We start from the raw sequence: 17,106 nt of genomic DNA on the forward strand, positions 1-17,106 counted from the left end.
TTTCTCTGCTGGGCACTGCGCAGCCTTTCCTCCATTGTGCCCCTCTGATCCTCTGGCCTAGTCGCACCCTGCACGTAGCCTCCTCGCTCTCTCTGCACAGCCTTGGTGCCTCTGGCCATGCCCCCTCTGCACCACTTGCGCCAGGGCTTTTCAACTTTGCACGCGCTGCCGCCAGGCTTATCGCAGGCAGCAATGGAGGCTTTCGACCCCGCTGTTCTCTCACTCCACACTCGCACTGGTGCCTGCTGCCTTACCACGGTCAGTGCGCTGCACCACCAGGTTCCTCCAGCCGCCTTGGCCCTCCCCGGGTGTTTGCCACTCCTGACACCGTCTCCATCCTGCCAGGAGGATGCCTGGCCATTCCCTCCAGCAGCTGAGCACAGCCCTCCATCACTGCACTTCAGCTTGTGCCCCTAGTCAAGCGGTAAGTACCCGCTCGTTGCCAATGTAATGTGAGGGTTTTGGGTGAGGGAATGACCGAAGGCCTAGAGCGGTTGCGTGCGCCGGACAGAACCACACCAGAAGTATTGCTAGTCTATGCTGGAGTTTAAAAGGACCATGCACCACACTTGAGGCCTGCCTGTTTGAGGAGCCTGAACACACTTGTACACCAGCCCTGAGCTCAGGTCGCTTTGTCGTCAAGGACACAGCTTCCAGTCTTAGGATTTCCTGAGACAACCTCATGCATTGTGGTTGTGGTAGTCTTGGTTTGTTTCTATTGAATTGGTGACTAGCATGCCTGCTAGCAACGATTTGGGTGTTACTGTCCTAGGCTGGCAGCAGTGAAGTGAGGTGCCCCCCTTCGTGAGTGGCTGGGTGGATGAAGAGCGGGCCACCCTGTGAAGCTAGAGCCGAGTCTTAGCCACCCATGAGAGTGGGTGAACCTATTGGTGTGCATAGAAGTATGAGCATACACATGTCAAAGGCAGGCCATACCAGTTAGGGACACCCTTTGGAACTGAGATAGCTAGAATTCAGACCAGGCCCTGTGTATATATATGGTCCTGGCAGGCATCATGTTTGGAGTTCTATGGAATGACGACTTGGAGGTCCAAACTTGGCAGTCTGTGGCCCATTGCTACTGTTCCTTTTTGTCAGTGTTACCCTTCTGTTGCTTATGGCTCTTTAAATCTTAGTGCATAGCTTTTGGTTTGTGTATGGCATGAACGAGGCCATTGTTTGCCTGTCAGTCTGAGTCACCTGCTTCCGATGCATGTTCCAGCTTATCAGTCTTGTGTTTCTCTCTTCCATGAAGCATTTCCTCTTTAACATCTCTTGATTGGCTAACGTCTCTGCTTTCCCAAAAGCGAGACCTATTGGCTATGCCAATGCTTGTTGTTTGTTGCTCCCAACTGTCCTACAAAGTCAATACCACAATGAAGAAACTTCTTGGGCTATAATATAGAAGCTGGAAACAGGAACTCTTTGTTGAACAGATGGCATTAGCACAGTAAAGATGTAACCTCAAATAAAAGTGTTATAAAAATGAGTCAAAAGAGGACGTTCATATTGTGAGAACTTATTAGGCGTGAAGAGCAAACAATTTCCCAGTACATACTTCTGTCAATGAGCTGTTTTGTTTCTGAGCAGCAAAAATGACCCTCACTTACTTTCTAAACAAAGTAAGCTGTACATCCAAATACATATTTTCCAGAGAGCAAAGTGAAAAAAGTTACTAGCAAGGGTAAATTAGAGTTCAGACTGAGCCTGCCATAAAGACTAACAGGATACACTTTCTAAAGAAAACAAAACATACCCCTGCAATTAGAACTTTGTCATGTTAGTAATGTAACTACATCAAATAACACCCAGTTACTATCTACAAACTTATCTAAAAATCATGCTGCTTCTGCGGTTTAACAAAGGGACTTCTCAAGCACAAACAACAATGAGGATACAAACGAGACAATTGGACAAAGTTCACCAATCAGAGAGTGCTTAATTGGGCAATGGGCTTTAGATTTGCATGGTGGCATTGTATTTAGGTCCATACTGGCTGGCGGCTCACTTCCAGCCCCAAAGCATATATCCATGTGTTTTTCAGAAGCCTTAAAGCAGATATTCCAGTGCTTTGGGGCTAGAGATATGCAGCCTATAGGGATATGAAGCCCCGACGTGTCTGCTGCCGATGAACAATCCACAGAATGCCATAGCTTTGATGGTCAGCCCATCCAAGCATTGGCAAACCATGAAAAACATATGAAATCCAATGACTGAAGTTGGCTGACCAAAACACCACACTCTAGTACTTCTTACATGCCATTTTTTAAGTATTAGTAACAAGAGGTCTCCCAGATAGCTATAGATGTCTGTAGCGGAACCTAATAACAAGCACTGGCAAAGCAAATACACATCCTCTTTAGGACCTATTGGCTTTGTCTATGTACATGAATGCATCACCAAGCATACATGTGACTACTCTGTGGCACATATGGCAATATATATATATATATATATATATATATATATATATATATATATATATATATTCTCGTAACGCCAAGTCCCTCAATCCTTTGGACTCGTTTCCCAAATAAGAGCACTCAAAGCCTCTTTTGCGTGGTTTGCCAAGATTTTATTACAGTTTCTCTGCAGCTTTTTGGCAAGGTTACAAACGGCACAATTCATATGATTCCATCACGTTTCATGGCGGCCATCTTATAGTGGTTAAATAATATATGTAATCAGGCACAAGGAATACAGCATTATAGTATTTCATTGCTTGATTTGAACACTCATATATTTCATAATCTTTTTTTTATTTTTTTTTATAGGAGTAAATGCATGCAAAAGTTGATTCATTAGTAGTGCTCATGATAGTATGAGTAATGTTATTTTGCATATTACTGGTCGCCTATCACATTAGTACCGTTACTTCATTAGGTCCCCCAACACATGGTTAGAGTTCCATCGAAAAGATCACGGATTAGTGACATACTAATTTTGCTAATTGTGGTTTCTCCAATCTAGCCCTGAATGGGCTTTCATTACCACATTTCTACATTGGTGAGATCAGATCATTTCATTTATATTCTGGGTCGGCAGATTTCTTTTCTCAAAGTTGTCTATGTCTCAGTTCATATAATTATTGTGGATAGTAACGATTTAGATATGTGTCCACATTTCTTCCTCGTTATTCATCCCTCCTGGGGTCTTGGTCTGGAGCTGAATAATGTACCTAGATTCTAGGGTTCGTAACTTTTTCACCCAGTTTCCTCCTCTTTCAGTTCTAGTTAGTTGGTCCAGGGCGAAAAAGGTCAACAAATTACTATTGCTGTTGTGCATTGCCTCGAAATGTCGGGCTACAGGGTAACTTTGGTCTCTTGTAGTAATAGCCCTCATATATTCTAAAACCCTGAGTTTGGTCTGTTTAACTGTGCTCCCTATGTACTTCTTTCCACACGGGCACACCAGGCAGTACACCGTGTACTCAGAATTGCAATAGAGTAATTTTTTTATCTTGGTTTTCTTCATTTTCCCTGGCACATGGTATTCCTTCACCTTGTGTGAGTTTTTACAGGCTTTGCATTTCATGCAGGGAAAGAAACCCAAGACTGTTGATTTTCTCCTTTTTCCGCACTCATAATGGCTATTGACTAAGTGATCCTTAAATGAATTCCCTTTTCTGTAAGAGATGAGGGGATAGCTGGGGAGTGATTTACCTATCACAGAGTCTGTTTTCCAAATTTTCCAATTTTTCCTCATGATATTGAAAACCTCTGGAGATTTTTCTGAATAATCTGTGATCATTCTGATTCCTGATTTGTCTACTCTAGGTTTATCTATCAGTAGATCATTTCTTCCTACTGTATCGCTCTTCTTCTCAGCTTGATCAAGAACCCCTTCACAGTATCCTCTCTGTCTGAATCTTTTTCTTGATTCCCCTCTAGCTTTCTCAAATTCTTTGCGTGAAGAGCAGTTGCGTTTCATACGTAAGAACTCCCCCAGTGGGATATTATTAACTACACTCCGCGGATGATAGCTTCCTGAGTGTAAGATTGTATTGCCGGCTGTGGGCTTACGGTAGACTGCAGTTTGAATGGTCTCATCTTCGACATAGACTCGAAGGTCCAAGTAGAAGACTTCATTCTTGCTCATACTACATGTGAAGCTGAGATTCTGACTATTGTTGTTAAGGTCTCTTACATATTCTTCAGCCTCACTTTGTGTGCCCCGCCATACCAAGAATAAATCATCCATATAGCGGGTCCACAACATGATGTTACTCATCCACCGTTCATTCTCTCCCGCCCAGGCCACGTGCTTCTCCCACCAGCCCACGAAAAGATTCGCGTAGCTGGGGGCGAAGCACGTGCCCATCGCGGTCCCCTGGAGTTGTAGATACAACTGCCCTGAGAATAAAAAAAATGTGTTTCTCAAACAGAAGCTGGTTAGTTCCAATAGCATTTCATTATGTCTCTTAAATTTTAGAGGTCTTTTGTCTAGGAAACTTTTCATTGCCAATAGTCCGTCTTCATGTCTGATCGATGTGTAGAGACTTGCAATGTCTAGTGTAATGAGGATCATATCCTCCTCCCATTTTACACCTTGGATGATTCTTAAAAAATCTTTTGTGTCTTTAAGGTATGAACTGAGGTCCTTGACAAATGGGGAGATAAAACTGTCAATATAGATAGAGGTTTTCTCTAGTAGACTATCCTTTGCTGACACGATAGGTCTCCCTGGTGGCCACACTTTGCTTTTATGCACCTTTGGTAGGTGGTAAAAGGTGGCTATTTGAGGGAATTCACATTTCAGATTTTTCCAGTCTTTGAGATCCAAAATGCCATCGTCCTTCCATTCCGTAATCAGTTTATTGAAGGCCACGGTACTCTCCACATGTTTTTCTCTTTTTATTTGTGTGTAATGTTCTTTATTTCTCAATTGGGACAGGGCCTCATCTTCATATTGGCTGCGTTTCAGAATGACAATATTGCCGCCTTTATCACTTGGTTAGCGAATGGGAGCTGTTATGTCCTCAAAGAAATGTAAAATGAGGTTTTACATTTTTTAAGCATACCGCAAAGTGAGGGTAAGCAATGAAAGAGTGGGGAGTGGGCGGGGATTAAATACAAATGAAAATAAAGCCAGGTGGAGGGAGAAAGGATAAAGGAGGGGAAAATAGCAAATGAGGGAGAAAGCAACAGGGATGGCCGGGGAGAATCACACGAGGGAGAGAACTGGAAAACCCATGCTCCTATTGAGCACCTAATGGAAAATAACAAGCCGTGGCAAAGCCAATAGGTCTTGCCTATGTGGGAGCTATCCGATTTGCCAATGTCTTTTAGTCAAGTTGGAGAATGTGCAGCATGACTACATGTTAGGGGAAAAAAGCACTACATAAGGTATTTTTTATAAAACGCTATGATGCAGGAAGCTAAAAATAGAAAAAAAACTATGGCAAAGCCAGTGCTTTTTTTATGGGCAACATAGACAACAGGATGGTGGAGGTGGAAGGGAAGAGGCAATTAGTACTTGGTCCATGCTCCAGACAAAAAAAAGGGGAAGTTAAGCTGGCACAAGCTACCCAATTAGGAGGCAGCAAATGAGAGTGACAATGAAGCCAACAAAGGAAAAGCAATGGGCGGGCTGTGAACCTAATATAGGAAACAATATCTCTTGCACATAAGAGCACATGCCCTGCGAGACCTACAAACACCACAAGAGGAAGATAAGCCATTCAATAAGAAGAAAGCAAATGAGAGTGAAAAAAAAACAACCAATGGTAAGCAATGGAGATGCTCTAAGTACACTGTGCGTTTTTGGTATGGTCCACAAGAGGCTTTTGCCTAAAGACAGCTTAAAGCTGCCTGGTAAGCAAGACCTAACAAGCAAAGTAAATGATTAAGACGACTCTGGACTTAGAAGCAATGTCACTTATGTTGACAATCACCTGGCCACCCTTTATCATCCTCAGTACCATTCCTTGTAAAATCAAACTTAAAGTGAATGCAGGTTTTCAATATGAGAGAGGCACATATTTCGGGACCCATTATACTTTTTAGTTTTATAATGCTCATTTTTTTCAGAATGCCATGCATTTTTATATGTATTACAAAAATCAAAGCATTAAAAACTCCATGTGCCTCACGCCAATATTACGGTTAACCTAAAATGCCTCCATCCAAGTGTACATTTTGAAGCAACTCCAGTCAATTAATTGGTAGACGGACCAGCTAGCTAGATAATGTGGAAGTTATTACACTATGTTCCGGAAGGTACTAGCGAGAATTGCAGGCGGTCTTGGATGAGATGCTGAGTGTGACAGATTGATGACTTGGAAGTAAATCAAGCCTGCCACAGAAAACAGCAGGGCTCCATCACAGACGATAAAATGTGCGTGGCAATTTGTAACTGGTATATCTATATCAGTGGTTGTCTTTATGTGTGATCAAACTGATTGATATGTGAAGCATTTTGAATAGGAAACAAATTATGCAGTTGTGTGCAGAACTTAGCTATACAGCATAAACTTCAACTAAACGACAACTGCAATGCATAAGCAGATAATTTGGCCAGAGTCTTCGCAGTCTGCCACAAGATGAAAAAAAGATGTAAACCTAGAATTATTCCTTAAAACTGTCCCGGTTCCTAAAATATAATAAACGAGTGTCTTAAACAGCACTCGTTGGAATTCCACTCTGGCAATCTGGCATGCTGCTGACTTTGGAAAAAGTGCATAGTGGGAAATGTTTGCAGGTGGCAGGCACCAGCACTGATTGTTTTTGGTGCCAAGGCTTATGTTTCACCATCAGTCTTTGATGGGCAAGAGAAGGTCTGAAAAAAGGAGAAAGAACCAACAAGAAAAAAAAGAAAAACTGTGAGAAAATGAGAATGCACGGATTAAAAAGAACATGCAAGTGAGATAAAGAGAGAGGACGTGTAGGATGGTGGAAGAAAGAAGCACGAGATGGAACGTAGACAAGGCACCCTTGGTATTCTACATTTGGAACGTGAATCCTACACATTATAAGCGAATGTGCCTCTTTTTTTTAAGATGTCATCAAATGTGCGACCCCTAGTTATCATATCCATATTCCATCAACACTTCAATGTGTCACAAGTAAATGTTGTAGTGATGTAGTGCTGGAATGGCCACTGCCAAAAACCATCAGCAACATGATCTTCCGTAGATGAACAGAAGAAATTGTGGGCTTGTAGGTGCTTCTACTGGATTGGTAAAATGTGGGTGCAAATAGGCAAGAGTGGCAATTAAGTTTTATCTCCTCATAGAAATGCATTGAGTTTATTAAGAAAAGCTCAATTAAGGGGTGTCCATGACACTAGCACAAAGAGATAAAACAATATGATAAATTTAATAGTATGCCCATATTGTTACACCCATTTACCACGCATGATGCAGAGGGTAAGTCGGTGCTGCTGACTACTGAAAGTGGGTGTGTCCCACAAACTTCTTTTTAATGTTAATCCATTTTTGCCAAACCTCTTAAGCAGTTAAGTGATTGATACGTGGAACATAAGTTTGACGGCACTTAGCAGACACTGACTCTCGCCTGCTTTATCCTTTGCATTTTCTATTCTGGTAAAAGCTCATTCATATCTTGCTTCTTATGCAATTTGCCTATATACGTGTGCGTGTATTGACCGCAGAAAACACTATAAGCCACAAATACAATATTCATGAACTATGTTTCCCTTGCTAATTGTTCCTCCATTCTGATGAGGAATTATAGCATTACAGCGACTCAGACAGTCCTCGTCAATCCATAAAATTAGATTTCCTTTTCGTGATGTCACCATGATAAATTTCAGCCATAAGAAATACTATGGCAGATCAATGGCATGAAGGCAATTACTAAAAAGCAACTGTTCTGTGCAGCGAGGAATTAGCATTTTATCATTCATTAGGGGGAATATTCATCTCCCTACTTTATGACCTCAGTATGCACTTTGCTGAGCAGTGTTTCATGATATTGGCATCGCTCCAAACATAGCGACTGCAAGGTCACAGATCTCAAACAAGCAATTACCGATAGCTGCTGAAACCAAACCAGTATGCGATATCTTTCTACAAGGTCAAAAGGTCATGAATAAGCGAGTCACTGCTTCTTGGACATGGGCACATATAGACATTTATAACACCTTGCATCATACTACGCATACATACTGCCCAAAGGCAGGACGAGGTTGCATCACGAGGTCCTAAAGTTCATGTAAATACGAGGAAAATTTGGGAAAAAAACGTGGCTTTAGAAAAGGGGACAAACACCTCAGCAGCGAAAGGTCTAACCTTATTTTCCATTTGCGAGACTTGCGCATGGTACCCTTAACACAGTCACAATATCCATGTTTTTGAGTAGACCTTCACCTCATTGCAAAAGCAACTTCTCTTCAACACAACTACACTGCTAGGTACGAGTGCTTAACTCTCACGTGGTGTCTATGCCGGGCCCCAATTAACATATCGCAAAAATACAGAGAGCTAGATTCACTCAAAAATAATAAACCTGTATTAGTATAAGTAATCTATCAAACAGGTGTACGTTTACTAATTTTTGCAGTTCACAAACAATCTCAATAATACACCTATAAAGATACAGCAGTTTCTGGTTTCCAAATATTGCACTTGGAATGCGATTTGGCATTTTTATTCAAACGTATTCCCACAATGTTAGGCTGTGTGCACAGTACATGTCAGCTTTGGAGAAAGCCAGTGCCTATGCGCATCTGTACATTTTTTTTGTTCTCAAAGCGGAACTTTTGGGGGGATTGGAGGAATCTCTAACAGGTCCCTCTTCCCTCGTTTAAACCAGCGCCAACCCTTGCACGTAACCAAGGCCTCGTCCGGCACACTCTCTCCTTTACCACTTCACACAAGCCGGCACGACGCATCCCGCGCCTGCCCCTCCACCGTGCCACTGACCATGAAACAACCTGCCCTCCAAATCCAACCTCGACCAAAACCCCCCGCCCAACCTTCCAACAACTACGTCCCTCATTTCCCGCCGACGGCGACTCGTCACCCCGCCCTCAAAGTCCACCTGAACCGCACCACATGCTCCTGCAGAAGCCACCTACCCCCTGCCTCCCTGTTCTCTACCGCCACGACTCCTCCCCTGTCTGGCCATAGGCACACCAGGAAATGCCCCACGAACGCCTGACCCCACCAAACTTCCCTTATCCCCGCCGACCACCGTAGTCAATGATGCCGCAGCGCCAACCAGCCAGCATCTGACTCCAACGACGACGTTGCCCTCCCTGTCCTCCGGCAGGCGTGCTTCCATGCCACGGAGTCGAGCTCTCTACCAAGGAATGACCGCACCGAACTGGGACCGTGCTTCCTCTCTGGGGCCCGGGGCACCCCTCGGTAAACCATAAGGCCGTAAAACCGTCCAGCTCCGCTGGCAGTCTGTCGAAAACCAGGCCGTCCCACCAGAAAGAAATCCAACAGATAGTGCGTCACCCAGCAGAGCCTGTCCGCCAGGAAAAAGCCCACTGCAAAAGGACTGAACATCACACGCCACGCACCGAAACCAAACCTCCTCTGGCAGTGCTGCCACCCCCATGCCAAATTGCAGCCCCCCCGTCCTCTGGCAAGCGAGCTTCCATGGCCCGGAGTCGAGCTCTTACCAAGCAAGGACCGCACCGTCTGGGACCGTACGTCTTCCTGGCGCCAGGGGCACCCCCAGGCAAACCACGAGGCACGCACAACTGACCAGCTGCCGCTGGCAGTCCGGCGAACCCGGCCGTCCCACCAGAAAGAAGTCCTCCGGATCGTGTATCCCCATCTCAGAGCCTATCCGCCGTGAAAAGCCCCCTGAAACAAATAACCGAATCTTCTAAACCACGCCGCCAGCTCAAAACTCCCATGCGCCCCTTGAACACACCTTTTAACACACCTCAGTACTGCCCCCTGCCCGCACCCTCTCTCCACACTGGTTGACTCCCTATAAACGCTGCTTGTCCCCCCCTGCATCCTTGCTCACCCCTTGACAGTAGCTTCCCTGCCACCCACTCTCCTTGAAATTGGCCCTCCTTACTCCCTGTCCTTCACTCACGGGCGTCACTCCACCTGAGATAGCTTACCGAGCACAACACCCAGGATAATATATCGCATAGCTAAACCCCTATAAGGTCCCAAGGCGAGGCCTATTGGCTGTGCCCATCCTGGTGAAATGGACAATCACTAATCCAGCAACGCGTGCACATTTATTCACCTTTCTTTACAGATGAATTTCTGAGCTTCCCTGACTCGTGTGTAACTGTCAGCTCTAACCCCTGCTACGCCCACTCAGCCTTCCGTCGATGTTCAAGACTACCTTGAAAATGGACCATAAAATCCTTTTCCACATTAATCAGGAGGAGTAGACCGCCGAATTGTGTTCTAAGCAAAACAGTAAGCCATAAGTGAAACACGTCCTCACCCCGCCCCCTCGAACCCGCATCAACCCCCTTAATTGGAGGTTACATCCGACTTCGGCCATTGCATGAAGGATGTTGCTGCTCTAAAGTTACGTTATACCTTCCGCTGAAAGAGCCCTTGTACCCACGTTGTCATGACATTGAAACGAGATGGGCCCAAGCAGCCTTACTCTGACAGGACGAGAATGAATACTGAAGGAAAAGCAATACTCATCCCTTAACATTGGAAGGGAAACGGGCAAAACATGTCCTGGTATTGACTGGCTAACCTGCCCCATCCCGATTGTCCCCGTGGTCCAGTCCTCCCGGCGCTCCTATCCGTGGGCATACCTGAAAAAACCCTACTAACCGCTACTCAGCTCCCCCCCCCACCCGCTTCCCGCCTCTCCTCCTCTTCCTCCGCATGCTCCACAAAGCCCGGAGGCCTCAAGGCCTTTGCCCCGCAGCGGGCCCCTCCTTCCACACATCCCCTCGTCACTCCCTCTTTTTGGGCTCGGTCCCCTTCAAACCCGCCTCCTGCCGACACAACCACCGCAAGTCCCCCAGTCCAGCTCTTCCACCTCTCATCTCCAGCTCTTCTCCGCCCTACTTCCACCTCCCCCGGTCCAGTCATGGGTGGCCCAAGAAAATCACAACAAGAAAAACCCACCTCGTCGGCAGCGAAAAACTCCCTTGGAGTCATACTCGATCCACAACGCCATCTACCGTCCCAATAACCCCCTTGCAACACCCGCACGCTACCAATTTCGCCTCCACTGCGAGGTCCATTGTTCCTTCCCGGAGCCTGACATTACAAACCTGGTGCCCCTGGAGTCCTACCCTACTCCAAACCATCCACCCCCCCAGGTAATGCAACTGACAAGCCTGCTCGCTAACAACGGCGGCCACATGCTGTTGGGGCCACAGAAAGCGACCCCGTTATCTACCCCCCGCTGGTTTCCCCTCGGTGCAGGGTCCATCTCCAAGACTGCCTCCCTCACAAAGCCCGGCACTCCCCCTCCCCTCACCAAGATGCGAAAGCTGAAACTCTCTGGAGGCGCCAGCCCAACCCCAAAGCGCAGACCCCACAGCCTGCAACTCCCCCTTACAGTGAATGAACGCCGACAGCCCAACCTGTCCGGGCAACGCAATTAGCAAGTGGCACTCCCTTCTGCCTCCGCCTCGTACCACCACTCCTCCCTGACTGGCAACATTGACCTCCTAGTGTTCCCCCTTCCAGATACTTCCAAATGCAATGCCTGCCCCCCCACCATACCTGCAGGCAGACCTTGTCTTCCAAATTTACATTCTCCGTGGCCTTGACAGTGCTGACCCGATGTGTACGTGTGGTCCGTGAGGTTGCCATAAATGCATAACACCCTTCCACCTGTGATTGGCACTCCCAGTAACCCGCACATGCCACCGGTCCCATGCAACACTCTGTTCGCTACCCCCATTTCCCCACGCAACCGGTGCTCCGGTGTTCGAGTGTCCTCCATTGTTAGCAGTATCATGTCTCTACTGGCTGCTTGCCCCTTTTCCGCTGCACACAAGTCACTTTCCTCCTGTACTGCACAGTCTGCCAACTTGCCTTTTGTTTGCACCTGAGTGTCCACCTCATATACCGTAACATTGCTTCTCCCAGCACACAAGTCACTTTCCTCCTGTACTGCACAGTCTGCCAACTTGCATTTTGTTTGCACCTGAGTGTCCACCTCATATACCGTAACATTGCTTCTCCCATTCGCTGTATCAGGTCCGTCCCTATCGTGAAGTGCTCCAACACCTTCCAGTAAGTCTGTGCCATCCCAACGCGTAAATAATAAGTAACATTCTGCATCTGATCACCGCTTCTCCACTCCATCCCCGACCCCCGGCAGCCGTGCCGACCCTTCGGGGGGAGGGGAACTGAGGGGGGGGGGGGCACACCGCCATGCTTCCCCTCGCGCTTCGAAGCATGGTCCCTCGTGGGAGCGCTGCCGCCCGTACAGGCAGAGCCGGCCCATCGCCTCGGTCGAGTGGGGCCGCATGCTGCCCCCCGAGCGCCTATCTCAGCGTCCCTGTCCAGCACAAGAGGTTTGGTCCAGCAAGCCGGGGGAGCAACACCTCCCCCCTCCACACCTGTCGTACCCCCGCGCCCGTCACGCCTCCCCCCCTCCCTCGCAGGCCTCCCCCCACACACGGTCCGCCCCCCTCCTCCCAACCCGTACCCCCGTTTGTACCGCGGCGCAAACCTGCTCCCCCCCCCAGGCTCACAGCATCTGCCCCAGCCCTCCCCCTCCTTATCGGCCCCTATTTTGTACCAGCTCCGGCGTGACAACTTAATCCCCTCCTTCCCCTGTGTACCTGATAACTGCGCCCTTTGGGACGTGCAGATGCGAGCTCGCCTTTTAAGAGCCAGGCAGAATAGGGCTATACACGTGCTTATCTCCGTCGTACCGAGCTGCGCATCCTCACGCCAAGCACAAGTAGAAGCTGCACAATGTAGGCGCTAGCTCCGCTCGCACTGCCCGTAACCACATGCCTGCTATCACGAACCCCCGAGACCATAGTAAACCTCAGGCGCCGCATACTGCACCAGGACAGACCCGACGTACCAGGCAGTGTTGCCTGTGCAGCGCCCCCCTCCGCTTATGCGCAGCCGTCGCCACCCGCGATGACCTCACCCCTTCCCACTTGCCCCACTCCCCGGCCGCGTCCCGCCCGCACCGCTCCCGCCAGGCCCTGCGATGCCCCCCACCAACCCCCCTCTCACCTGGGCTTGCACGCGGCGGCACCATTGCTAATCCGGCCGCCGCAGCAGCGCCAGCGGCGCGCCGCAGCAGCCTCACCCCAGGGCCCGCGGATCGTCGTCGCGCGCCGTCAGCCTCTTCTCCTCCCTCCACCGACAACCACGCCTCCCAGCACTTACAGGCCCCCTCCCGTGGACAACGAAAGATGACCATGCCCCCCACGCTACGCGACCACCCTTAAAATAATTTTATCTGCCACCCCCCGCCCGGCTGCTGTGACACTCTCCACCGAAATGGTGGCCTGTGACGCAAAATGGCTGGCTTTAAAGGGGACCAGCCCAAAAGCAGCCCAAAATTAGCCCAACCCAGCCCAAGGCTACCAAAACCAGCCCAAACCAGCCCTCGTACGGTGCTGGCACTACCCCCCATCCCCCCCCCGCCCCAAAACCTCCCGGGGGTGACAGGCCTCCAGCTGGTCGGCCGCCCCCCCCCCCCCCCCAAAGCCCTATTGTCCGATACACTAGATTTCGGGCGCTTAAGGTTTAATGACAAAGGCCTTTTTTTTGCTTTAATAGGTTTGGTGCCATTTTCCTAATCTTCACAAAAGGTAGCACATTTTGGTACATCAAGCTTCCTGCCGCTCTGTCCAAAAGGGGAAAAAGTTATATAACATTTTGGCCCACTGGAATTTTTTTTCTCCGCTGCATCAAAAACTTCTGAACTTAACTGCAATTCTGGCATTAAAGATAGAACAATACTGAGACTAAAGCCTTTTGTGTTTGGTGTAAATCTGTTCAGTGCATGTTAGATATGTGTATCTCAACAAGGTGCTGAACAGAACTCCGAACGGTTAAACCTTTTAATAGCTTGACAGCTGAAAAGGCGATTTCTGGGTTGCTTTCCTGGAGCATCAGCAGGCGAATCGGCTCGGAATTTGGCAGACACATGAAATGTTTATTATACCCTTGGTGTGTCAGGTTTTATGACGACGTTTAAAAAGCTCATAGTTTAAGTGGAGGGATGTCAAAAAAAAGTTCATATGCTAATTACTTTGGCACCTTTTGACAAATCTGCATGAACCTTGACCCTTACTTTAAAACCTGAGAGAGCATCTTCATTTTCCTGCAAGCCCATCGAAGGGAGATAGATGGGAGCTATTAGTTTAATTGTTTCCCGATGCTGATGTACCTATATCTATGAGCATATGATAATGATAACCTATAGCTTCCGGAGGAGTGTTACAGATATTTCATAATGTTGACAGCTCATACAAAATTATTAAAGATTGATTTTAATAAAAGTTTTATGCATGCCAATCACGAAGGAGTATGGCGGTCAAAAAACTAGGATTTGCTAATAATTTTGGTACAGCCTTACAGATCGACACCGGACCTCAGACACGAGAACTGTGCTTCATGTGTTAACTATGTGCCAAATGTCATGCACATTCATCACACAGCGCACATGCTAACAGCAGATTTAAATGTTTCCATTTGTCTTTGATTTTGTGTGGCGATGCCCTGGTCCCAGAAGTTACTGTGTGCAGCCGTAGGCCACGCACCCGCTGGTTTTGAGTGGCACAGGTACTGAGCGGAAGGCAACCACCATGCTCGGTGCCCTGAGGTTGCTGCTCATTTTGGGAGGGGTGAGCAAAGGCGCAGGACAAGGCCACAGGACAGTCCAAGCACCCAGATTTAACTGCACATGGACAGTGGCCAAGCGCAACTTATTTGGCTGGTAAGAGGGGTAAGCACAGGGCCAGGTGGCAGATGAGACACTATGTACAGAGGGTAGATGGCATAATGGACAGACGTCACATATGATTCTCAGTAGAGAAATCTTAATTTAGCTATCACGAAATTGACCATATAAGACTATAATTGTTTACTTAAATGAGCACATTGTCCATTATACTTTAACCAAAATTACTTCCATATGACAAAGCTTTGTTTAACACGCAAGCAGGAAAGTGCATACCGCTCGCCTCAAACTCATGCACTCATTTGAAGGAGACAAAATATATCCTGACAGTCAATTAAATAAAAATCTGTAGGACATAAAATGTTGAATATGTCAAGTCTTTAAATAACTATCAGGCTCGAAACAGCAATTAATGTTGTGTAGAACAGTATTAAATTGTACTTGGGAAGTCTCAAAAACGTTGAAATCAGTAGTTTCGATTTGGTGCTGGGGTTGAGTCTTTTTAGGTCTCGCGACCTATCAATGCGCGCAAGCGCATTGAGCGGAGCGAGAATTCAAGTGCTCGAAATCCTCGTCAAACCAAGGGCTTCTTGCGCTGCGGTTTTCATTAAGTTCACGTGAATCACGTGACCAAACAAGCACGCGCATCAGCCTCCCTCCCTCCCTCCTAATTGCATTTTTTCACGGCCGCACAGCACATCAAAGGGCTTCTACCAGCGTGTGCTGTGCGGCTTCTCCTCCCCTAATTATTCATGGCTGGCCGCTTCAGTTTCCCGGCCGCTCTTGGATTAAACCCTGTTTTCCTGCACCAAAGGTAATTCTAGCTCTCTCCTTCTCTAGCTTTCGCTCTCCACCTAACTCTCCCATCTATCTTTCTCCTCCAATCTACTTGCTCCCTGCTGCTAGTCTTCCGCATCACTCTCTCTTCCCACTCGAGCCCACCTCCCACCCCTTCTGCCGCTCGCTCTCTTCCTCCTGTCGCCTCTCTCTCCTCCTCTGGCACTGTCCTCTCTCGCCCCATACTCTCATAACTTTTTATGCTTACACACTTTGTCTGCTTAGATTGTTTAATGGTTGCGAAATATGTACCTTTTGCCGTGACAGCTTCTCGAATATTCTCTGAGATGGTGTTCAGCATTTAACAGTAAAGTGTTAGGAAAAGGTAGCTCCATGCTAGCAGAGCTCGCAGAGTGTTAGGCCGAACACAAACTACTTTCCAGCTCCGAATATGTGGCAGTGTGCAGCAGTCACCAGATGGGGGCTGTTTACGTTTTCTCAGTGCTCTTGAGTGACTTGCAAACCATTTGGCAGCGCCATTGCGGTCCCACCACTCTGCCTTCAGAATGGCCGCCTATTGCTGCATAAACTTTTATGTCCCTCTGTTTGTATCAGCTGCTAATTGGGGATCTACTTGCTCCCTGCTGCTAGTCTTCCGCGTCACTCTCTCTTCCCACTCGAGCCCACCTCCCACCCCTTCTGCCGCTCGCTCTCTTCCTCCTGTCGCCTCTCTCTCCTCCTCTGGCACTGTCCTCTCTCGCCCCATACTCTCATAACTTTTTTCGGAAGGCCACTGGTTTGACGTCGGAAGTCTTGCAGAAAGCCAGACTAATGTAGTCGCTATTTTCACACATAAATTGATTTTACCACAGGGAAAAAAGTCTGCGCTCCGTCCTTGAAATCGCGTTCTGATTTATTTTCACTTCTATTACACTGGAGGACTGCCATGCAACAAACAGCTCATCATTTCAACAGCAACGCTTTGACCGTGTTTTTTATTGCACACTTTGTCTGCTTAGATTGTTTAATGGTTGCGAAATATGTACCTTTTGCCGTGACAGCTTCTCGAATATTCTCTGAGATGGTGTTCAGCATTTAACAGTAAAGTGTTAGGAAAAGGTAGCTCCATGCTAGCAGAGCTTGCAGAGTGTTAGGCCGAACACAAACTACTTTCCAGCTCCGAAAATGTGGCAGTGTGCAGCAGTCACCAGATGGGGGCTGTTTACGTTTTCGCAGTGCTCTTGAGTGACTTGCAAACCATTTGGCAGCGCCATTGTAGAACTTGCTACATACCTCGTATTGCACTTTGAAGTTTATTAAAACATACGGTTATGTCTTATTACTAAACACATATGTCTAATATGCACTAAAATAGCACGTAAACTCCGGAATTAATAAAACCCTGGTTTGGCTTTGTTACCATAAAACCAAATGATTGTTTATTTAATCACGGTTTCCCCGTTTCACCACATTGTGTGAGCTTGGACACTTTTTTTGCAACACTGCGCCTCAAATCTCTCACTTCACCAAATTG

General features: G+C 47.4%; 1 protein-coding gene across 1 annotated transcript in view; it reads right to left on the reverse strand.

The window, feature by feature from the left end:
* CCNY (cyclin Y) overlaps positions 1 to 17,106 on the reverse strand; it is a 503,311-nt gene that overhangs the window by 427,527 nt on the left and 58,678 nt on the right. The gene's annotated exons all lie outside the window — the stretch shown is intronic.

Source organism: Lissotriton helveticus, chromosome 10 (genome assembly GCF_964261635.1).
Source record: "Lissotriton helveticus chromosome 10, aLisHel1.1, whole genome shotgun sequence".
Taxonomy (NCBI): domain Eukaryota; kingdom Metazoa; phylum Chordata; class Amphibia; order Caudata; family Salamandridae; genus Lissotriton; species Lissotriton helveticus.